Source organism: Aulostomus chinensis, chromosome 1 (assembly GCF_037954235.1).
Source record: "Aulostomus chinensis isolate RoL2024-O1b breed Wild chromosome 1, RoL_Achi_v1.0, whole genome shotgun sequence".
NCBI lineage: Eukaryota > Metazoa > Chordata > Actinopteri > Syngnathiformes > Aulostomidae > Aulostomus > Aulostomus chinensis.
Window position 1 is genome coordinate 53,320,437 of NC_141320.1, and position 23,839 is coordinate 53,344,275.

Consider the following 23,839-nt stretch of genomic DNA (forward strand, 5'->3'; position numbering starts at 1 on the left):
GATGCGTGCGGTTAGAGGCCACGCTGGTGCCCCCAGCGAGAAGGTGAGCCTTGAAAACGGCATCGGTCGAGCTTCCCAGGCTTGGGATATCCGACATCCGGCATCGTTGTGAGAAACAAAGGGGGCTGCGCACGCGGCAGATTTGCACAAGTAACGAAAGATCAGGCGCTGTGTCGGCCTCCCTGCCTGTCAGTCAGAAGGCTGTGTCCCTGAAGCTCATGTCTGTTCCTAAGCTCAGCAAGTCATACTTACCTGGCAGGGGAGATACCATGATCAGCAAGGTGGTTCTCCCCGGGTGAGGCACAGCCATTGCACTGGGGCTGTGCTGACCCTGGTGTATTCCCCAAATGTGCGAATCTCAACTGCATAATTTCTGACAGTGGGGGACTGCGTCCGTGCTCTCCCCTGTGATCGTGTGAAAAAAGGAAAGAAAGAAAGAAAGGCCGACCACGGCGGCAACAACAACAACGGTGACCGCCTGTCCCGGCCAGTTGGCGGTCTCCTCTTGTGCTGGCCAGCCTGAGGAGACCGCGGAGGACGTAGCCTCGATGAGCTCACAGTACCTCTCACACCTTCCAGCCCTAAATGAAGAGGGCAGGGTTTCTGCCACATTTAGTTGAGGGTCATGGTATCTGACAAGCCCTGGGCTCAGGACAATACATCCACGGCTCGTCTTCGCAGTAAGTGGAAGGATACCAGAGAGAATTCATGCGTGGGAGGAGATCAACTTGGAAAACCCGGACTCTCAGTTCTGACGACATCACTGTCGCATCATTTTGAGATCATTAGCAATTCTTCTTACATCACTGTCGCATTATTTTTAGTTTCATAGCAACTCTTACTACATTACTGTGTCATTATTTTAAGGTTTTTAGCAACTCTTAATAAATTACTGTCAGCATAACTTTGAGTTTATTAGCAACTATCACTACATTACTGTCAGCATCATTCTTGAATTCATTAACAATTCTTCCGGCATCACTGTAGCATCATTTTGAGATCATGAGCAATTCTTACTTAATCACTGTCGCATCATTTTGAGATCATTAGCAATTCTTCTGACATCACTGTCGCATTATTTTGAGGTTCGTAGCAACTCTTACTGCATGACTGTCAGCATCACTTTGAGGTTATTCGAAACTTTCACTACATTACAGTTAGCATCATTTTGAGTTCCTTAGCAGTTCTTCCGACATCACTGTCGCATTATTTTGAGGTTCGTAGCAACTCTTACTACATGACTGTCAGCATCACTTTGAGGTAGTTCGAAACTCTTACTACATTACTGTTAGCATCATTTTGAGTTCATGAGCAATTCTTATGACATCAGTGTAGCATCATTTTAACGTTAGTTTCAACTCTTCCTACATTACCGTCAGCATCATTTTTAGTTTTTTAGCATCTCTTACTACATCACTGTAGCATCATTTTGAGTTCATTAGCAACTTTTCCGACATCACTGTCGCATTATTTTGAGTTTAGTAGCAACTCTTACTACATGACTGTCAGCATCATTTTGAGGGAGTTTGAAACTCTTACTACATTATTGTAAGTATCACTGAGTTTATTAGCAACTATCACTACATTACTGTTAGCATCATTTTGAGTTCATTAGAAATTCTTCTGAAATCACTGTCGCATTATTTTGAGGTTATTAGCAACTCTTAATACATTACTGTCCGCATCATTTTTAGGTTACTCGAAACTCTAACCACATGACTGTCAGCATCACTTTGAGGTTATTCGAAACTTTCACTACATTACTGTTAGCATCATTTTGAATTTATTAGCAGCTCTTACTAGATTACCGTCGCATCATTTTGAGATCATGAGCAATTCTTCCGACATCACAGTCGCATTATTTTGTGGTTTTTAGCAACTCTTACAACATGACTGTCAGCATCATTTTGAGGGAGTTCGAAACACTTACTACATTACTGTAAGCATCACTGAGTTTATTAGCAACTATCACTACATTACTGTTTGCATCGTTTTGAGTTTTTTAGCATCTCTTACTACATCACTGTCGCATCATTTTGAGATCATTAGCAATTCTTCTGAAATCACTGTCGCATTACTTTGAGGTTCGAAGCAACTCTTACCACATGACTGTCAGCATCACTTAGTTTATTGGCAACTATCACTACATTACTGTTAGCATCATTTTGAGTTCATTAGCAATGTGGGGCTTTGATTGGGAATTGTAAGAAAAATCACTGAATAAACAACACAAACACAGACTGTGTCTGAAATTCCACACCTGCACCCGACTCAGAATGAAAAACCAGTGTGGAATCAATTGTATCCACTGTCAATCCTGATTCTGGAGAAATTTCTTTGTGTGTTTTGATGGACGCAAGCCAAGCAGAAATTTCCCACGATGCAATAGGGCGGCGTTTGGTCAGTGTTGAGCAGGCGTCAGTCTGACAATGATGTCATTTTATTGTGTCATCACCTGACCAGACCCAAAAGTAGGCTCAGGTATCAGTTTCTTCTCAATGCTAATGTCTGCTAGCTTAGTCTGCTACTTTGATGGCTCTGCCTGCTCAAAGGTCCAGACCCCTGGATGTGGTGGTTCCTACCTGAACGTAGATTCTGTCAGCTCATGTTGTTAAATCAACTCACCAGGAATACCAGTAGATTTCAATGGACTGCCAATGAGTCTCATTGAATGGGTGTCTCGTCCAATGAGAAACAATCAGTCTCAGGTTGAAGCTCATCAATGAGGTCTTGTGGATCAGTGGCTTGCATGAATGAATGAGTTGGAAGACTTCTTGGAAATTAAAGAGGATTTAATACAATTAAGAAAACCCTTAAGACAGAGTGATAATTCCAGCAGAGTAATTAAGGCCCATATTGAGTAGCAGGTATGAATTAACCTGGATTTATCTGAGCTTCAAGTAGACGGCTAAGAGGCAGGTGGAAAGGTGTGTAGGATGAACGATAGTGACCTCCAACCAAATGAAGAGGACTGAGTGGAGGCTGACCAGCTCTACGGAGTCAGGCGGAGTTTGGCAGCGAGACAGGAGTCCAGGCCTGAATCGGTGAAAACCAACGTAACCGGCTGACGTTCTCAGCTGGATTCTCCCATCGATGTACGACGCCTCTCCAACGAACTGGTGGGAGGACTGTCTCCAAAGCCTCCACCTCGTCGACCGTGGCTCCCGCTGAGATTCGATCGATGAAGAAGGGAAGCGTGTTGATTGGCTACCCTCTGGTCTCAGGCTGCTGGCTGCCTGGACTAAGCTGCTCTGCTCCGACACAAAGGTGGCTTCTCTCTCTTCAAGGCTCACAGGAGGTCAAGAGTGTAGCGACCGTGAGCCGAGATCGATGATGAATTACAAAAATAGAAAATCAAAAAATAAATTAGAGGAATAGAAAAGAAAAGGGGGAGGAGCCGGACCAGCTGCTCTAGGAGCTCACACATAAAGGGCAGAAACAAGAAGCACTGAAGAGAGCGCCAGCAGTGGGTGGTGCCACCACTGTTACAGTAAACTGGTCCGCCTCAGAGCAGTGACCTTTGACCTGTGAGGGGTTGTTGGCCAATCAGCACACTTTGCTGTCTTCAGTCCTTCTCAGATATCAACAAATGAAGCTGGTTGAACAGACAGCAATCATCATCACTCAGAGACATCACCTAGAGAGGAAGACTGCTCCGAGTTCTGACAATGACAGTGAAGAGGCAAGGAGAGCTGGACAACCACAGACAGTGAAACATTCGGAACATCATGTTGATACACGTGTGTGTGTGTGTGTGTGTGTGTGTGTGTGTGTGTGTGTGTGTGTGTGTCAGAATCGGAATCAGAATCTTTTATTTTTGTTGTACGGGGGGGGGGGGGTACAGTGACAATAGTTAGAGCGCTCTTCCAGAGCCACCGTGCACCACAGAATGCAGATACAAAGAAAAGATAGAAAAGATAAAAGCAAGATAAAAGACACTGTTCGAACAGAAAGATCCATCAACCCACCAACCAGAGGTGTGTCTGGTACAGATGTGGAATTATTGGCTCACACAATGTTGAGGACACTGGAAGAAGACAAACAAAAAAGGCTGGTGTGATCCAGACCTTCATCAAAAATGGTCCTGGAGAACTGTTCAATGTGTCAGGACTTCTGTCCATTGTCTTCTGCTTATCCTGTTCAGGGTCATGAGGGGGTGGAGCCTATCCCAGCAGCTTTTGGGCGACAGGCCGTGTTCACCCTGGACAGGTCACCAGTCCATCACAGGGCCAACACATCCACAGACAAACATTCCAAGCCAGACTCAGGAGGATCTCTCCACCCTACAGACTGTAAAGGAACCATCAAAGATGGCAGTTGGAGTTCTGTGGATCTGTGCTGGATTCCTCGTCCTCACGGACCAGAAGTCTGTCTGAAATACTGCACTGATTGATGATCTTTTCATGAATCTGGAAAAGCTTCTAAAATGAAAGGAAAACAATCCTATCTTCTTCATGTCTCAAGCCAAATCAAACCAAGAGTTCTTTTATCATATTTTTTTAACCGGACGTCTGCTTTGACTGGTTGGTTGTTGAAAGAGAGCAGGACAGGACAGACAGCAGAAGACAAATATAGAGAAGGAAAGACAAAAGACAGAGAGAAAGGAGGGAGAGAATGACAAAAAGATGGGAACAAGATGAGGGTGAAAGACAAGCAGAGAGAAAGACAGAGGGACAGGGGGATGGAAGACAGACACACAACCAACAACAGCAGCAGCAATAATAGTAAACTAGCTGCCAATGATAACGTCTCCTGGTCGCTGAAGCAATCAACTTCATAATAGGAGGATTGAAGAGCCAGGAAATAAAATATTAGCACAATACTGATGTGAATGTTCGTGCAATACTGAGAACACTGATATGTAGACGACTAGTAGGGGCGGCACGGTGGTGCAAGAAGACAAACAAAAAAGGCTGGTGTGATTCAGACATCCATCAAAAATGGTCCTGGAGAACTGTTCAATGTGTCAGGACTTCAGAAGCTCCAATCCTCTCTAAGGTCCAGTGAGAGTGGAAGAGATTATAAATGAGAGAAGCAGAGCCCTCACTCAGAACTGAACCAGCTCAGTTGGGAGAGCCTTAGACTGAAGATCTAAAGGTCCCTGGTCCGATCCCAGGTTTCAGCAGAGGAGCAGCATTGACTTTACTTTCCAGTGGAGGAACTGCAGACATGAAGGAAACTAACATCTTGTCCTGTGCATTCTTGTGACATTCAGGACATTTTTGGAGCCTCTTGTTGGATTTTGCCACAGAGAATCAGAACCAATCAAAAGCATGGAGGACTTTAACATGGAGGACTGAACAAGTCAAGAAAGCATCAGTTTGACCTTCACAGGTGTTTCTGTTCCTGTCTCAATGCTGTAGAAAGAGCCTGAGGAGCTCAGACGGTAGAGCATCAGACTTTTAATGTGAGGGTCCAGGGTTCAAGTCCCTGTTCAGGTGCTGTGGAGGTTCCAGTGTTTGACAACATGGTACTGGATGAAGCTTAGTGTTGAACAAACTGTCAACATTAAAAGTAGAAGTGTTCTTGTCTTGCCACTGTGAGACTGTTGCTAGAAAAGTGACCAATAATAATTTCATGTGGCATGCAATTAACAAAACACCCACATTGATGGTCATGGGGGGTGTAGCCTATCCCAGCATCTACGGGCCAGAGGCGGGGTTCACCCTGGACAGGTCACCAGTCCATCACAGGGTCAGCATACAGAGACGAACAACCATTCACACTCACATTCATACCTACGGTCAATTTAGAGTGTCCAATCAGCCTCGTCCCCAATTACATGTCTTTGGACAGTGGGAAGGAGCCGGAGTACCAGAGAGAACCCACGCATTCATGGGGAGAACATGCAGGCTCTACACAGAAAGATTCCTCACCCGAGCCTGGACTCAAACCCAGAACCTTCTTGCTGTGAGGCCACAGTGCTCACCACTGCACCATCATGCTGCCAAGCTCTCTTCTACTTTCCTCAATTGTGTTTCTTTCATGTCCTCCTGAGATCAAAGACAGAATTCTAGCTACTGTCAAAGCCCTGATGACATCATCAGGAATTCTGACTTTGATCTGGAGACTCTTGCTTTAATCTGAATTTGATCTGACTAATGTTTTAGTTTAGGTTGCATGACACCAACCACCTCATTTCTCCTGATGGACTGGTGACCTGTCCAGGGTGAACCCTGCCTCTTGCCCAATGTCACCTGGGATCGCCCCCCCCCCCTCCATGACCCTTAAAGGATAAGAACAGAAAGTGGATGGAGGGATGGACTCAACACTGAAATCAGCTGATCTGATCCACATTCTAATGTTTCCTGTCCCTCTTTAGGAGTCAGTGAGAATAGTAGTGTATATAATAATGTATATCCAACCTTGTAGTATCTTTCCAAAGCTTTTAGTATTTCTTCTTGTTTCTACTTGTAGTTTTAGTGTCTGGATCTTTTATTTTGATGTCCTGCTGTCTGGTCTTTGCTTTTGACAACCCAGTCTCATGTCAAAACGTGAAAAGGCTCCGTTTGTCCACAGGTCAAAACATATCAGTTCTACGATAAAGGCCAAAAAATTGTGAAATGTGTATGTTTTTTTCCCCTCTTCTTTTCTATTGGAGCGCTGGTAGGTCATGTGACTCTTTCATGCGGGCCTCTCAAAACAAAAACATGGCGGCCGCTCCTGTCATTTTCGGAGGAAAGTGCCTTCTTCCAAGATAGTTTTGATTTAATAAAGCATTCTGATGACATTTCTAGAGAGAAATATGCATTTTGTTTTCATAATCTTTGCTCAGTTCTTGTGTTTTATCTTTGGTTTGTTCGTTATTACGGTGAATCTTTCACCTCTCGGAAGAGAGTCGTTACAGTGTCACATTTCTACTGTTGCTATGTTGGTTGCTAAGGACGCCATTACGGACGAGTGTCATTTCAAGATAGGTTTGATTTTTAAAAAGCATTTTAAGGACATTTCTGGCGAGAAATATAAATTTTATTTCCATAATGTTCGCTGTTCAATAAAGAATAATATGAAATGGATTTTAGTGCCCCAGGAATGTCAAACATCTGCTTCCGGGGAAGTCGGCCCCGTTCTTCTGTGAGAAAATCCGGTAGTTGTCGCTCACTCCGAGGAAAAAAAACAAATATTTTTAATACTTCATCTTTTGATTAATAAGACAATCTACAAATTCATTTAATTTCTGGATGTTTATTCTACCTACGAAGTCCATTTGTCACCATTATAGATCGACCAATCAGCATTAAGAATATAAACAATGACTCAAACTAATGGCGGTCTGCTGACGTCACATCCGTCACAGAGGCTCACTCCTGCACTCAGAGGTGGCCTTTTAGTTCCATCACTTCACGCTGTATTTACAGATTTATGATTGAGGGGAACAAACCACTCTGATGTCTGGGTTCATCAAGGATATCATTAAAGAAGTCCTAACTATCTGACCAGTTAAATTGATCCTAACTGTTCTTCAGATGTTGTGCTGGTAATGTCATGTAGTTTCTTTTCAAATGTAACTTTGTCGTTCTGATGTGTGTATTTTTACTGCTCCAACAAAGCTGTTCCTCTTCTGGGTAAATCAATCATTCAGGCAATCAATAACTGAGTGTCTCTGATGCTGTACTGTAGTATTGCAGTACAACAACACTCTGATCCTTCCTTTTCAAATGTTTTTATTGTGTTTCTCTCATCAGGTGTTCAAAATGATGACAATAAAAATCAATAATTGATATTCAGCTTTGTTTCAACAATAATAACTGATCAGAAATGAGGCCTGATGGCTGCAATAGCAGCTTTGTGCTGTTCAGTGACTCCTGCTATAAAAAGGAGTCAAGGCGGTCTTAAAGATGTGAAAATGTTCCAAAGATCCTTCTTCATGTTGGTCCTGAACAAGATTGGTGTCAGGCCTTTTTTCAAAGGAGCTCCAAAAGGCTCACTTAACCCTTTGAGGCCTGGCTGAGACACGAGGCCTGTTGACCTTTGACCCTGTTGCTCTTTTGCTCTCATTGGCCTCTCCAGTGGATACAGACCTGAAACTTTATGAAATCCTAATCTGGTGGAATAATTCTAGAACCCCCTCCCAAACAGGAAGTGGCTTCAGGAAGGAGGTGGGGCTTCAAAGTTTTAAATATTGGTTTCTGGCAGAGGTGTGAACTCCTCCCAGAAAGCTCATCTCATTTGGAGCAACTTTGACCAGTTATGATGCTTCATTTAAAGACTTTACTGGACTTTGCCACGCCCTTTACGGACAGCAGAAAGGACTTAGGGGGGTCAAACCAGCACAGATGTGATCCTTCGAGAACAGAACAACACACTCAAATTTAAACTTCCTAGGTTCAAAGAGAAAAAACTATCCCCTTGTGAAACTGGGAAAAATCAGGGTCTGGGACTTTTGCACTCCGAGAGCCTTTTGGAGCAGAATTGAGGATCAAATCTGGGTTCTGGTGTTTCTGCTTGGGCTACATCCACCAAACTTTACACACATAGTGTGATGCCCCAGAGTAGCATGTGCTGGGAATTTCAGCCATCTAGGTGCTCAGGGGCCCAAGCACGGTCCGGGGGCATCCACTAACCCTAAGGGGCTCCTCAAAGTCTGGCCCCTCTTCCCTGGTTTCATTTGAGCTGAAGCTACCAAAAGTCACACCAATGATTGATGTCAGTGAGAGGACTGATTCTGACATTTTCAACCATCCAGAACTTACAGAGCTGAAACACAAGACCCCAAAGCCCCTTCCATGTTTGTTGCCAGAGATATCGTAGTCATGACAGTGCCCCTCCTTTATGAAGAAAAACAAAACAACTACTGCTTTGGGGCTTGTGTTTAGGGTTATTATATTATATTATTATATTATATTATGTGTGTAAAGTTTGGTGGATGTAGCCGGATGGGCCGGTGTGAGCAGGCATTTCAAAATATATATTTCTGGTAAAAACGCAGAAACAGCGGTTAGTTTGTTTTTGTGTTAAAATGAGAAACAGACCCATCCAGTTGTAGTGCCACCACTCAGCGGCCGCCTTGCAGTCAGAAGCCATGAAGAATGTTGCCCAGTAAGAGGAAGGAGAAAGGAGGAGCCGAAAAAGAGAGACTCCCGAGAAGAAAAGCAGCCGAATTTCCAAAACTCGACGCGTTCTTCCAGGGCTGGACTGGGAAGAAGAGACGTCAGGTGTTGGAACGTGTAGTGGAAGAAGAAGGTCTCTGTGAGTAGTGAAAGAGTATCACTCTTTTAACATGGTTACTGTCTTCCATGTAGAATACTGCACTTTATTTTAATTTTTGAAACTTCAAAATGTGCGCATACATCCTCTGGTATGGCGTGTGCTTACACATATCGTGTAAATAACCATGGAGGGCTGCCAGGGATGAAAAATGCCAGGGCCAATTTTTGGTCCCAGTCCAGCCCTGCTTCTTAACCTGCTCACGGTGTCCTGTCAGCTGTCTTCCCTCAAGGAGGTGGCCAGTCTTGCTCTGGAGCAGTTTCAAAAATAGGCCTCAGCACACTGCCTCTGTGCCATGCCTCTCTCATGCTCCTCTACTCTTTGGTGCACATGCCTCCAGTCTGTCAGGCCTCTAATGAAGACACTTGGATCACTGGGCTTGCTAAAAGCAGGGCAAACAAAACAAAACAAAGCATGACGTTGACCACAATAAGTCAGCCATTTCCACGTCGTGCCGTCCGTTCTAACGAAGAGCCTCTGGACGACAGGGTTCATGGAATCTTGTTGAGGATGAAACTTTAAAAAATCAGTCCTCTGTGTGGAAGAAGGGCGACTAAAATAGTCTCCAACTGTCTGATCTGACTCCTCCACTTCCATTGCAACAGCATGGCTTGACTAAGAGAAAGAGAGAGAGCTGAGAGATTTCATTGGACGAGCCCAATGTCCTTCAAGAAAATCAACCAATGGGCCGCGTTTCGCGTCTCCGATACCGTTACGGTCGATTAAAAACTATACACTTTTGAAAAAAAAAATATGACAGTTATGGGCCGGCCCAAAGATGTGCATCGGCCAGGTGGCCAGTCCAGCCCTGGGTTCACCCTTGATGGGTCACCAGTCCATCCCAGGACCAACACACACAGACAGACAACCATTCACACTCACAGTCGTTTAGAGTGTCCAGGTAACCACTACCCTCTTGATGTCTTTGGACTGTGGGAGGAAGCTGGAGTACCAGAGAGAACCCACACAGAGACAGGGAGAACCTGCAGGAGGGGTGGAGGTCGATGAGTCCTGGAGACGTTCAATAATGTCCACAACTTTGGCACCAGGAAGACAGCAGGTGATGGCACCTGGGAGTTCAACAGACCTGATGATTGAACCACCAATCACAAGGATTTCAGCCTCCATTGTAAACAGAGAGTTTAGATGAGAGAGAACCTGCTGTCAGCCTCACCAGTCAGGGCAGTGGCAGAGGCAGCAGAGTTGAATGAAGCAGGACCACCTGGCAGGTCTCAGCTGGAGGTGATGACATCACTGGCCTCAGTCCTCACCAGTGCTCTGCCTAGCAACAGGGACGATGGGGAGAAACCAGTAGAAGCACTCTGAGAGTTGGAGACAGCAGGAGAGAGAGAGACCACGACAGAGTCACCCATGGGAAACTGTTGGATCCACTCAGGACAGGCTGGACAGACACAGATCAAAGTCAGAATTGATGATGATGTCATCAGGGCTTTGATAGTGTCTTTATTTGTACCTAGAATTCTGTCTTTGATCTCAGGAGGACATGAAAGAAACCCAATTGAGGAAAGTAGAGGAGAACATTCAGCTTCATTAGAAACACTTGAACTGTTGACCAGTAGAATTTGTTTGAAACAGTTTACAACACTGAGTGACAGGATTGAAGAGGGAAGAGTTTTGTATTTTCAGTTTAATTCTAACTTTAAACTGGGCATGAACATTTTTAGTCGTTCATATTCTAACATACAGAGGAAGTCATGACATTCCCTTTTTTTTAACCTGTCCTGTTCAGGAAATGGAAATGGAAATTTAGCTGCTATGTTGAATCAGAAGAACCTTTTGAAGTCTACTTTTGCTTCAGTCAGAAAGTGGACTGTTGTTAACTCTCACAATGGTTGGTGATTGTGGAGGAAGACAAAATCCTTATGAACCTCTTTTTAACAGACACACATTTCTAAAGACACTGGTTCATTTTATTTTTCTTCTTCTAGCAGAGGATGGTTTCGATCCATCGACCTCTGGGTTCTGGGCCCAGCACGCTTCCTCTGCACCACTCTGCTCTACCACTGATGGTGCCAGGAGGCCAAAAAACACAAAACACCAATTCAATCCAGGACCTTGGATCCTAAACTGAAACTCCATCACACGGTGGCTCTGCTGGGGCTCCCACAGGTGAGTGAGGCTGAGCTCCAGTCTGCTCTGAGGAGGCAGCAGACATCTGCACCACTCAGAGGTTTGGTTGGTGGCTTTGACAAAATCCCTACAAACTAAAATCCTGTTGAATCAGGAAGTTCTAGTTGAACTCTCATCCACGTCACATGACCAAGAAAACCTCCTCTTTCATTCAGACCAGAACAGACAAACATAGAAACATTGTTTCAGCTTCTGATCAAACAATAACAAGTTCTTGATTGTTTGTCATGTTCTATTAATCAGACTGATGTTCTCTGGATGTTCTAGGAGGGGGGTCTGTTTCTGATGAAGCCTGTTTGGTCTGGGGGGGTTAAGATGGTGGGGCTGTTTCAGTTCTAGTGCTGAAGGCTTTCACCATGACAGTCAGACTCTCCTCTGTCCTTCATGGTCCCTCAAATGTGCAGCGTGGACCTCACAAACTGAATTTAGCCTGAAAACTCTTCATGAAAAGCAGTGACTCAGAGTCTCTGTGGCGCAATCGGTCAGCGCGCTCGGCTGTTAACAGAGAGGCTGGTGGTTCGAGCCCACCCAGGGACGATGAACAGGCTCTACTGGTGCTTAGGAGTCGCTGTGTTAATGATCTGAATGTGGATGGACAGACTGACCCTCCACAGCAGACTCATGTGACAGATCTCTGGATGAGAAGTGTTAAATTTAGTCGTCGTGTGTCATGCAGTGTTGAGGAGGCCTGCTGGCTGTGGGTAAAGTGGGGGCTCAGAGTTTGTGGAGTCAGCTCTGGAGTGAAGGGGGTCACTGTTTGGTTCTCAGATGCTCCAGCTCAGGTTAGCGAGGTGGTGGAGAAATGAGTGAGAGCTCTGCCAGCTGGAGCCTCTTGGGTCCCGGGAGGCTTCACTCCTGGAGGTGGAAATGATGAGGAGTTTTAAAATCTGCTCCTCTTTCACGCTGACTTGTTTTCTAGGGTTCCCTCTTTTATTCTCCTGGAGATCAAGAGGATCCTGCCATGTTTGTCCAGGAGACCCACAGCACAACAGTCAGTGAATGGGGATGCAGGCAGGCTTTTAATGGGGGTCATTTGAAGTCCCAAGTCCAGTTGGAGCAGAGGCTGGAGTTTGATTCTCCAGGAGTTTTTGTTGTTGTTTTTTTCACCAGTTTCTTTTGGTTTGGAGGAAATCATTCCAGGTGTTTGAAAGAAGGTGAGAGCAACTTTGGAAAATGTTCAACTGGTGTTTTTAAATGTCTTTGCACCAACAAATGGTGGACAGGACAGCTTTTGAGACATTTTAATGCCACCGTTCAACAGTGAATCTGCTGGTTTCCTGTTTTTAGGAGCTGATGGGAGCTGCACAGAGAAGCTCTTTGAGACAGGAACCATTCAGAGCTCCACCCTGCTTCTTCCAGCAGGATCCACAGATCCACCAACACACCAGCTGTTTGATGAGTGGAGGCTTTTGACCAGGATTCCAAGACAGCACAGCTGGACTCACTCAGCAGCTAACTTGTTAGCACCGACTAGACAGGAGCGCTTCTATGGTTTTACTCAGTGGTTCAATGTTTTTAAGAGATGTCCCATTCAGCCTGTGGGTTTGAGTGATCACTCTTCAGTCTCCTGTTCTGTTTTATTAAAATTTTCATTTAAAAGCTCCTGAGAGAGAGAGGGGGGGGGAGATAGAGGGAGGGGGGGAGACAGAGAGAGAGAGAGGGAGAGGGGGGGTAGACGGAGAGAGGGGGGAGACAGAGAGAGAGGGAGAGAGGGGGGAGACAGGGAGAGAGGGCGGGAGGGAGGGAGAGAGAGGGGGGAGGGAGAGAGAGGATCAAACTGATCTCAAACTTGACTTCAAAATTCTGATTATAATCATTTTTACTCCTTGATAGATTCATCACTGCAGTGTCATAGAGGGTCCATTACTATTGCAGTATATTAAAGAATATAAGAACGAGGTTACCATTCATGTAAATATAATATTTCATGTATTGCAGTATATTTTCAAAGATATGACACTTTAATTTTTTTAATAAGAGAGACTTTAATGTGAGACTTTAATGTCTGTCTTTGATCTCTAAACTCTGACTCTGATGTCATTGGTGGTGACTGAACTCTACCCCCTGACAGACTGAAGGCTCCTATTGGTGATGTCATCATAAATACATGAAGGTCTTTTTTCAATGGTATAACATTAAAGCTCATCTTAGTAAAACAATCAAGTTACCTGAACTAAATTCTTGAAAAAATGACTGTCACTGACTTAAATGAATCAAATCTACTTCAAAGTTCCTTCTGTTGTCATAAGTCAGCCATTTTAAGTGTACTTGTAGTTCCAGAACATTCCAAGAGGAGATGATATGAATCATTTTGTTAGATGAACTCAGTTCCTCTGCTTTGATGTTGGTGGACCGAGGGGAGTTTGCCTGAACCTGCTTGGACCTGCTGGCTCCTGCTCAGTCCCTCACTCAGCCTCACTCAGCCTCAGCAGCACCGCTCCACTGAGGCCTGATTCAGGTTCCTAGCAACCAAATAGGAGGAGAGCTGAACCTTCTTGCTGGGAGGCCACAGTGCTGACCACTGCACCATTGTGTCCCCTGAAAATGCCACCACCTTGTTTGGATTTTCTGTAACAGCAAGGACACATGAACACAGCCGCTTCTTCACAGGGCTGGTGGTGCAATGGATAACGAGTCTGACTACGGATCAGAAGATTCTAGGTTCAACTCCTGGCCAGCTCGCTTTGAACTTTATACTGAGAAGATGAAGTGAGAACCACTGATCAGAGTCACTGAAGTCCTCCCAGGTTTCCTCCTTGTCTGCTGGAAACATGAACACATGAATGATCCTGCTACCTCTCATGTTCAGCTGCACTTGACAGTGACAGCAGGAGAACAAAAATCCCAGTGTGTCATCAACATTTCCTGTCAATCAATGATAGAAGCTGTTGAATTTCAAAATGAGAAAAAATGAACACCAGAGCACTGGAGAGGAGCACAACACTTCTTTGCTTCCTGGCCACTCTCATGTCTGTCTGTCCATCTGGAGTTGGGGGGAGGAGCTTCACATGTTTTTTCTTTTTTTAAAAAGGGAATGACATGACTTCCTCTGTATGTTAGAATATGAACTACTAAAAATGTTCATCCACAGTTTAAAGTTAGAATTCAATTTAAAGTAGAAAACTCTTCCCTCTTCAATCCTGTCACTCAGTGTTGTAAACTGTTTCTAACAAATTCTACTGTTCAACAGTTCAAGTGTTTCTAATGAAGCTGAATGTTCTCCTCTACTTTCCTCAATTGTGTTTCTTTCATGTCCTCCTGAGATCAAAGACAGAATTCTAGCTACTGTCAAAGCCCTGATGACATCATCAGGAATTCTGACCTGTCCAGGGTGAACCCTGCCTCTTGGAAACATGGTCAAGTTCTTCTGACTTCTCCAGGAGCGTCCTGCTCACATTGGTCTGTCTTCATTTTGACTCCTCCCACTGCCACAATGACCAGCCTTTATACTCGTGGTGACTGGGGCCCTGGTTGCTGCAGGCCTCAACACCAGCCTGTGGTTGTGAGCAGGGCAGAACAGAACTGACAGTATCTCCCATGCAGGACCTGGGTCAGCACCTGGTGCCAGCTGGGGCACCGCTTGAACCTGGACCCCTGGAAGATCTTCTCCAGGAACTCGCCTTTTTCAATCGAAACAGCGTGAAACTTCAAGTAAAGAATTAAAATTATTTAATTCACAATGAAGCCTCTGTCAAAAAACAAAGGAACAACTGACCACCTCCCCATGACTTCACACTGATCACCAGGAGGTAACCTGGTAGTCAGAGCAGCAATGCTCAGGTCTGTGGACTCAGAGGAGGGTTCTTCTTTTGGTCACAGGTTTGAAGACCTCAGTGGAAGAGAGAGGAGAGGCTGTGAGAGACCTGCCACACCTCTCCAGTGATCTGGGACATGATGGCAGTGGTGGGATTTGAACCCACGCCTCCTCAGAGACTGGAGCTTAAATCCAGCGCCTTAGACCGCTCGGCCACACTACCTCACTGTGCTACTCTCTGAGTTGGTCTGCTAAAGGCATGTTGAAGAGGAAGTAACATAATGATATCAAACTGATTCTGAAGGGGGACTCCTTCCCTCCCACGGTCACAGGAAGTGACGACAGCGCTGCTAGAGGCAGGAAAGAAATGGTAAAAAGACTCAGTTTGTACAGAGCCTTTCTACCTCAGCAGCACTCAAGGAGCTGAACAATGTCCTCTCATTCACACACTCACACACTGATGCTGAAGGCTGCCATGCAAGGAGCCAACCTACTCATCAGAAGTATTTAGGGGTTCAGTCTCTCACTCAAGGACCCTTTGACATGGTCACTGGAGAAAGTGAGGATCAAACCAGCCACCCTTTGGTTGCCAGACGGCCACGCTACTCCTGAGTCATGTGACCTGGATAAGATGGTGAACTACAGCTGATTGCCATGCTAGCAAACCCCCTTTTGTTTGGTTTGGTTGTTGTTTAGTGACTGTGGATGAATACACAGGAGAAGTTGAGCATAAATTTGTGTTCCCTGTTCACTTGAATATCTGCAGGAGTGTGAGGTGGAAATACTACTTGGAGGAGAATGAGAGTTCAGTCTCAGCGCTATGACCTGTGCTGACACTAAAACATGTCAGCCACAGAACAAAGATGGCAGTCCTCTGGGAGAGCAGGTACACCACACATACATGAAGAAACCCTACAGGAAACAAATATGTTGCCAGAGACTTTTACTCTGTTTTTGTTGTTTACCCAAGTACAGGATTGGAGGGAGACTGATGGTCGCTGTTTGGGTTTTTGGAAAACAAGGAGGCTGTGGGTTCAAGCTGGATTCTCAGAGACTATTTCCCCAACCTCTACATTGGAATCTACACTGTCATCCAGTCACGTGACTGAAGTCATCCAGTCACGTGACAGAAGTCATCCAGTCACGTGACTGAAGTCATCCAGTCACGTGACTGAAGTCATCCAGTCACGTGACTGAAGTCATCCAGTCATGTCAGTGATGTCACTTGGCAGGACTCTCATTGCCGTCTCATTCCAGAAAAGAATCCAGACTCCACCTGTGGCTCCATGATAACTGATGGACCTCTGGTTGGAGGCTGGACGATGATGTTTGGACTGGAAGGAAACTCCTTGTCCAAATTCCATTGTGTTCAAGTTTAAAGTACCACAATCAGAAGTAGCTGAATCTGACAGGTGGAGGTTTGGAACTACAAGATGGTGATGTTTTCTTGACTTGATGCTCTGACTGTCAGGGTGGATGTCAGCTTCTTCTGCTGCTGCATCTGAGTGGCTATGATTGGAGGTTTTACCCTCCAAGGTTGTTTGGTTCCAGGGGACATTTTAAAATTCCAGTCCCCAACCTGGGCTGTTCTGAAACTCTTCTCCTGAATCACTCCTGAGCTGCAGCAAGAACAAATACCAGTGCCAACCAGATCAACTTAATGGCTGCTAACAGCCTCAGACACTTGATTTCCATCAATCTGGAGCCAAGAAGGCCCTCACCTGTGGTTCTCCTCCAGGAGGGTCCAGGTTCTGCCATTGTGGCTCCTGGTGCCACTGCCAGAGAGCCTCAGCTGCACACTGCAACATTTCAACAGGAGATTGACATTCCTTCAAATGTCCTGACATCTGATTCCAATGGTTCTGTTCCATATTTATATTTTAAAATGAATCACACAATGAAAGCTGCCTCAGCAGGTTTAAGAGAGAGAACAAGCTAAGAGATCTGAAACCAGTAAAATATGCTTTTCTGTGTGCAAACTAGTGAGGGGCATGGAAGGATATTTTACCACCACTACAGAACCCAGACTTTAGTCATGTGATGAGATGGCGACTCTGATTATGAAGTTAATGGACAAAATGTGACTTGAAAGAAAACACATTTCTTCAGCAGACTTTGATCCAACATTGAAGTTAGAGTTTGGTGGCTGCTCCATGTTGGAGGAAACCAGGCGATGTTGGACCGTCACAGGGAAGCTCCTTTGCCTCCTCTGCTGCCAGTTCAACCACTCACTCCCATCAGTGGAGAGCAGCTTCAACTGGGTTTGGAATTTACCATTGTGGATGCATAGGAATGTGGAGAAAATGTCCTTTGTCAGAAGTGGGATTCGAACCCACACCTCCAGGAGAGACTGCGACCTGAACGCAGCGCCTTAGACCGCTCGGCCATCCTGACAGACACTGAAAGTTGCAGACTTCAATATCAAATGAATTCATTCACTGACAAAGTAGAATTTTTTTCCACAGGAGCTACTGGCTCCTTAGTTGTTACATTTATTGTTAACATTAAACACACAGTCTGAGTTCATGGCAGTAAGAAATGAACCAGAACATTTGAACCACGTAACATCTCTTGATCAGTTTGTTACATGGGACACATTCCAGACAGGAAGGTCCTTCTGAGACTTGAACTCTGATCACTGGATCCAGAGTCCAGAGGGCTCACCCTTCCACCATGGAACCAAACACAAGGAGGAGGTTCCTCTAAATACCACTTGACATCACCTGCAATACAACCTGTTGATATTTGGAGGTTCATCTTGCTCTTGTTCCAGACTACATTGGCAAAAGGATCATGAACCACAAGGAAATCATGGAACTCCAGATTTATTCAGGACTTTCTAACTCCATTGTATGACCTGGGAGCAAAGACTGGCCAGGCCTTCCTTAATTTATCAGTTAATTACTGCTTCAACAAACATGCCACTTAATTAAGTTACCAGAATTTCTCTCATTGAAAAACCCACCAGCCTGATTTCTTGACATGACATGAAAAATTCTCCAAGAACCCACAGTTGGGTGGAAAGATACCAGGTTAACCAGGAGGAGTCCTGTTCCTGAACCATGGATGGAACAAAGTCCACTGGAAAACTCAGCAGTTCCTGAGTGCCAGATCCATCCGGGAGCTTGGGTCTCCCCTTGACTGTGGTGATCCATGAGATCAAGGAGGACAGAGGAAAGAAGGATCCTGTTGGAGATCTCCTCCCTTCTTCCTCCACTTCACTACTACTTGGATGTCAGGAATATGAGGTACTTTACTCAAATGAGGTATTAGGAGTTTCCTGTTTGACAAGAAGGAAGTCAGAGGTTCATCCCTCACTTGTTGGTGGTGCCCTCAACCTGCTGAGAGCATCACTTAGTTCTCTACAGAGAAACATGGCAGCTCTGCTGAAGGCTGCAGGAAACCTGCTGGAACTGAGACTTGGACTCAGGTCACTGGATTCAAAGTCCAGGGTGCCAACAGGTCCACCAGGGCATCTGTGCTTTACTTACCGTGTAAAAAGGACCACAGTGGTCGTCTGGTTTTAATTTAACAAACAAATACGGTTGAAAACTTTGAGACAGAGACACAGGGCTCTTATTTGAAGGGCCATGGGATGGGAAATATCCCAGACCTCTGAGATCAGAGCGCTCACTTTGATCTCAGGGTCCTGACTTTGGGGGTTCTTCCTTTGGTCTTCAAATACTTGTGTTTTTATTGGCAGAACTTTCAACTTGCATGCAAAAAGAGAATCACAGTCAATGTAAACCCAGCAGACAGTGTTTATTTCTAATAAATCAGACAATCGCACAAATGAGAATGAAAGGAAAAAACAATAAAATGTTTAAAATCCTTCTCCACTCTAAAGCTTTTTAAAGTTCATTTGAAGGTTCAAAGGTGGTGGTGAGGAGGTCACCCTGATCCTCCCTGTCGTCACTGCCAGGATTCTTTCTTCTGGTGCTGTGGTTCTTCTGATGAAGGGGGCGTGATGTTTGCTGTCTCAGGCTCCACCAAATGTCCTCTTTAGGACGCCACAATGTGGCCTCTTCACTGCTCCATCTTCCCTGCATCGGAGACACCAGGGTTCCTCCTGGTGCCGACCCCATCGTCCTTCTACCCAATGGTGCGGCCATGGATCCTCAGAAGAGGCTGGGATCCTTCTTCTCATCAGAGCCACAGTTTTTCCTGGAGGGAACAACAGGAGCTTTGTTGTAATGTTTTGCTCGGTGTTTCCTGCTCAGAGCGTCAGGATCTGTGACGCCATCTTGTGGTAGGGGGTCACCATCTTGTTGTGTGGTAGTGGATTCATTGATCTGCTGTTTCAACACATTCAAGTTCATTATCCTACAAGTCAAAGTACATTTGGTGTGGAGTTTTAGTTTCTGGCCTCAATCATAACGTGTGCCTTTCTTCTTCATGAACATTTCTCAGCTTTGTAAGTTTATTCTAGTTTTTCTTCCTCACTTTTCTATTCCATTGTTGTTGAAGATTCTACTGCAGGTTGGAGTTCCCTGTTGACTGAAGCAGAAACAGGAACAACAAGCTGGAGGCTGTCAGAGCTCCAAGTTGGGGGCTGATATTAAAGTAGGAGATGAACACATCCAGGTTAGCATCCCTCTCAGAAGCTGCTACTTTAGCTCTTCAGGATACAGCAGCCTAGCATAGCTTCATCTGGCCAGTTAGTGGCCCACTTTGTCTGGGATATCAGGTTCAAGGTTCTTCACAGCTCTGAATGAAGGCTTTCTAAAGTGTTAACCAGTACTCCAGTTGTAAAAAACAATCAGGGGGGATGGTAGATTTTGATGTTTAGGAACAGATCATTTGTGCTGATGACAGCGCATCAGGTGAGAGACCAACAGTGTACCCTTACTCCTCTCAAACAACATGCATGCTATGGATATTACCTGTCTGCTACTCCTGTCATTGATCTTGACCAAGCCCCCAGGCTGACACTGCTACCACTGCTCCTCCATAGTTACAGTCAAATGCAGAGGACATTTTCCCACCGGGTGCAAGTGCAACTTCATACTCATGATACCTATAAATCTGGGAATTCTTCTATATTTTGAAACAAAACATTCTCAAGTCAAGTCCATTTTAATTAAAGTGCAAGAGCAAAAGAATGAAACAAATGTACTGTGGCAGGATGGCGCTACACTCCCCACCATGAGGGGCAGTGTGGCAGACGATAGTGAGTGGTCACCTAGAAATAGACCTGGTCCGACCCTTCTCCGTCCTTTCCACTTCCTCTCCCTCCTTTACGGAGCCGACAGCCGTGCGTGGTGGCGTCTCGCTGGTCAGCAGATCGGTTACAAACAAAGGTACCTCAAAACCTCAAAATAATGCTACAGTGATGTCGGAAGAATTGCTAATGAACTCAAAATGATGCTAACAGTAATGGAGGAAGAGTTGCTAATAACCTCAAAATAATGCTACAATGATGTTGTAAAAATTACTAATGATCTCAAAATGATGCGACAGTGATGTCGTAAGAATTGCTAATGAACTAAAAATGATGCGAAAAGAAATGTAGTGAAAGTTTCGAATAACCTCAAAGTGATGCTGACAGTCATGTAGTAAGAGTTGCTACGAACCCCAAAATAATGCTACAGTGATGTCGGAAGAATTCCTAATGATCTCAAAATGATGCGACAGTGATGTCATAAGAATTGCTAATGAACTCAAAATTATGCTAACAGTAATGTAGTGATAGTTGCTAATAAACTCAGTGATGCTAACAGTAATGTAGTAAGAGTTGCTAAAAACCACAAAATAATGCTACAGTGATGTCGGAAGAATTGCTAATGAACTCAAAATGATGCTAACAGTAATGTAGTGATAGTTGCTAATGAAACTCAGTGATGCTAACAGTAATGTAGTGAAAGTTTCGAATAACCTCAAAGTAATGCTGACAGTGATGTAGTAAGAGTTGCTTCGAACCTCAAAATAATGCGACAGTGATGTTGGAAACATTGCCAATGATCTCAAAATGATGCGACAGTGATGGAGTGATAGTTGCTATAAACTCAGTGATGCTTTCAGTAATGAAGTGAAAGTTTAGAACAACCTCAAAGTGATGCTGACAGTCATGTACTAAGAGTTGCTACTAACCTCATAACAATGCAACAGTAATGTAGTAAGAGTTGCTACGAACCTCCAAATAATGCGAAAGTGATGTCGGAAGAATTGCTAATGATCTCAAAATGATGTGAAAGTGATGTCGTAAGAATTACTAATGAACACAAAATAATGCTAAAAGTAATGTAGTGATAGTTGCTAATAAACTCAGTGAGGCTTACAGTAATGTAGTAAGTGTTTCGAACAATTTCAAATGATGCTGAAAGTCATGTAGTAAGAGTTGCTACTACCCTCAAAATAATGCTACAGTGATGTCGTAGGAATTGCTAATGAACTACAAATAATGCGAAAGTAATGTCGGAAGAATTCCTAATGATCTCAAAATGATGCGACAGTGATGTCGTAAGAATTGCTAATGAACTCAAAATGATGCTAACGGTAATGTAGTGATATTTGCTTATGATCTCAAAGTGATGCTGACAGTCGTGTAGTAAGAGTTGCTACTTACCACAAAATAATACTACAGTGATGTCGGAAGAATTGCGAATGAACTCAAAATGATGCGAACAGTAATGTAGTGAAAGTTTCGAATAACCTCAAAGTGATGCTGATAGTCATGTAGTAAGAGTTGCTACTAACCTCAAAATAATGCGACAGTGATGTTGGAAGCATTGCTAATGATCTCAAAATGATGCGACAGTGATGGAGTAAGAATTGTTAATGAACTCAAAATGATGCTAAGAGTAATGTAGTGATAGTTGCTAATGATCTCAAAGTGATGCTAACAGTAATGTAGTGAAAGTTTCGAATAACCTCAAAGTGATGCTGACAGTCATGTAGTAAGAGTTGCTACGAACCTCAAAATAATGCTACAGTGATGTCGGAAGAATTCCTAATGATCTCAAAATGATGCGACAGTGATGTCATAAGAATTGCTAATGAACTCAAAATTATGCTAACAGTAATGTAGTGATAGTTGCTAATAAACTCAGTGATGCTAACAGTAATGTAGTAAGAGTTGCTAAAAACCACAAAATAATGCTACAGTGATGTCGGAAGAATTGCTAATGAACTCAAAATGATGCTAACAGTAATGCAGTGATAGTTGCTAATGAAACTCAGTGATGCTAACAGTAATGTAGTGAAAGTTTCGAATAACCTCAAAGTAATGCTGACAGTGATGTAGTAAGAGTTGCTTCGAACCTCAAAATAATGCGACAGTGATGTTGGAAACATTGCCAATGATCTCAAAATGATGCGACAGTGATGGAGTGATAGTTGCTATAAACTCAGTGATGCTTTCAGTAATGAAGTGAAAGTTTAGAACAACCTCAAAGTGATGCTGACAGTCATGTACTAAGAGTTGCTACTAACCTCATAACAATGCAACAGTAATGTAGTAAGAGTTGCTACGAACCTCCAAATAATGCGAAAGTGATGTCGGAAGAATTGCTAATGATCTCAAAATGATGTGAAAGTGATGTCGTAAGAATTACTAATGAACACAAAATAATGCTAAAAGTAATGTAGTGATAGTTGCTAATAAACTCAGTGAGGCTTACAGTAATGTAGTAAGTGTTTCGAACAATTTCAAATGATGCTGAAAGTCATGTAGTAAGAGTTGCTACTACCCTCAAAATAATGCTACAGTGATGTCGTAGGAATTGCTAATGAACTACAAATAATGCGAAAGTAATGTCGGAAGAATTCCTAATGATCTCAAAATGATGCGACAGTGATGTCGTAAGAATTGCTAATGAACTCAAAATGATGCTAACGGTAATGTAGTGATAGTTGCTAATGATCTCAAAGTGATGCTGACAGTCGTGTAGTAAGAGTTGCTACTTACCACAAAATAATACTACAGTGATGTCGGAAGAATTGCTAATGAACTCAAACTGATGCCAACAGTAATGTAGTGAAAGTTTCGAATAACCTCAAAGTGATGCTGACAGTCATGTAGTAAGAGTTGCTACTAACCTCAAAATAATGCGACAGTGATGTTGGAAGCATTGCTAATGATCTCAAAATGATGCGACAGTGATGGAGTAAGAATTGTTAATGAACTCAAAATGATGCTAAGAGTAATGTAGTGATAGTTGCTAATGATCTCAAAGTGATGCTAACAGTAATGTAGTGAAAGTTTCGAATAACCTCAAAGTGATGCTGACAGAAATGTAGTAAGAGTTTCGAACAACCTCAAAGTGATGCTGACAGTAATGTAGTAAGAGTTGCTTCGAACCTCAAAATAATGCGACAGTGATTTCAGAAGAATTGCTAATGATCTCAAACTGATGCGACACTGATGGAGTAAGAATTGCTCATGAACTCAAAATAATGCTAACAGTAATGTAGTGATGGTGGTAATAAACTCAGTGATGCTTACAGTAATGTAGTAAGTGTTTCGAATAACCTCAAAGTGATGCTGACAGTCATGTAGCAAGAGTTGCTACGAACCTCAATTTAATGCTACAGTGATGTCGTAAGAATTGCTAATAAACTCAAAATGATGCTGGCAGTAATGTAGTGACAGTTGCTAATAAACTCAAAGTGATGCTGACAGTCATGTAGTAAGAGTTGCGACAAACATTTAAATAATGCAACAGTAATGTAGTAAGAGTTGCTCCGAACGTCAAAATAATGCGACAGTGATGTCAGAAGAATTGCTAA

The 23,839-nt window shown here is 43.8% G+C and overlaps 3 non-coding genes across 3 annotated transcripts; 1 reads left to right on the forward strand and 2 right to left on the reverse strand.

Moving 5' to 3' along the window:
* Positions 1-244: 244 nt before the first annotated feature.
* On the forward strand, positions 245-408 carry LOC147272220 (U1 spliceosomal RNA). The gene has a single exon (XR_015117024.1). It is a non-coding gene; the product is annotated as a U1 spliceosomal RNA (small nuclear RNA).
* Positions 409-15,253: 14,845 nt separating this feature from the next.
* trnal-uaa (transfer RNA leucine (anticodon UAA)) lies at positions 15,254-15,335 on the reverse strand. The gene has a single exon. It is a non-coding gene; the product is annotated as a tRNA-Leu (tRNA).
* Positions 15,336-17,423: 2,088 nt separating this feature from the next.
* Positions 17,424-17,506, reverse strand: trnal-cag (transfer RNA leucine (anticodon CAG)). The gene has a single exon. It is a non-coding gene; the product is annotated as a tRNA-Leu (tRNA).
* Positions 17,507-23,839: the final 6,333 nt, after the last annotated feature.